The sequence below is a fragment of the Brassica napus genome, chromosome C3, assembly GCF_020379485.1.
Source record: "Brassica napus cultivar Da-Ae chromosome C3, Da-Ae, whole genome shotgun sequence".
Lineage (NCBI taxonomy): Eukaryota > Viridiplantae > Streptophyta > Magnoliopsida > Brassicales > Brassicaceae > Brassica > Brassica napus.
Window position 1 is genome coordinate 42,783,613 of NC_063446.1, and position 879 is coordinate 42,784,491.

At 47.8% G+C, this 879-nt stretch overlaps 1 non-coding gene across 1 annotated transcript; it reads left to right on the forward strand.

The window, feature by feature from the left end:
- The first annotated feature begins 373 nt into the window (after window positions 1–373).
- Window positions 374–480, forward strand: LOC125584699. Its single transcript, XR_007321608.1, has one exon. It is a non-coding gene; the product is annotated as a small nucleolar RNA R71 (small nucleolar RNA).
- The last annotated feature ends 399 nt before the right edge of the window (window positions 481–879 follow it).

The following is an 879-nucleotide window of genomic DNA, read 5'->3' on the forward strand; positions in this document are numbered from 1 at the left end:
GCTACCATTGTTGTTGATGAAACACAACTCTTCCTGACCTTCCAAACCTTCAACTTCATGGACAACAGCTGGTGTCTCTTGGGTTGGGTTGCCAACAAAGTGCAGCTGCTCTTGGGTAGCTTTATCAGCAAGGAGGATGTCTATCTTATCTTGTAGAGCTTTCAACTCCTTCCTCGTTTGCTTATCATCAGATCTACTGCCTCTGTCGTGGTCTCCACTGTAGACTGCATCACTCTTAACCATGTTGTCAACCAGCTCCTCTGCATCCTCCTCAGTTCTCCCCAAGAAGAATCCATTACTAGCTGTATCCAGTCTGGCCCTGTACTTAGGAAGAGCACCACGGTAGAATGTGCTCAGCAAGCTCTCTTTAGAGAAACCATGGTGTGGGCATTGAGCTTGGTACCCCTTGAATCTTTCCCAGGCTTCACTGAAACCTTCCAAGCCCTTCTGTTGAAAGCTGGAGATCTCGTTTCTCAGCTTAGCAGTTCTTGAAGTAGAGAAGAACTTCTCCAAGAATGCTTTCTTGCAGTCATCCCAAGTGGTGATGGAGTCGCTTGGTAGAGACTTCTCCCACTGACGTGCTTTATCCCCTAAAGAGAAAGGGAATAGCTTGAGCTTTAAGGCATCTTCGGAGACACCATTGGTTTTTGACAACCCACAGTAGCTGTCGAACCTGTCCAAGTGATCAAATGGATCCTCTAGAGCCAAGCCATGATACTTGTTGTTCTCGATCACGTTGAGGAGTCCTGACTTGATCTCAAAGTTGTTGGCTGCCACAGCGGGTGCTCGGATTCCCAATCGATAACCATGAATGTTTGGACGGTCGTAAGTGCCAATGGGCCGAGCTGCTCGCTGTTGGTTAGGTGGACCATTGTTGTT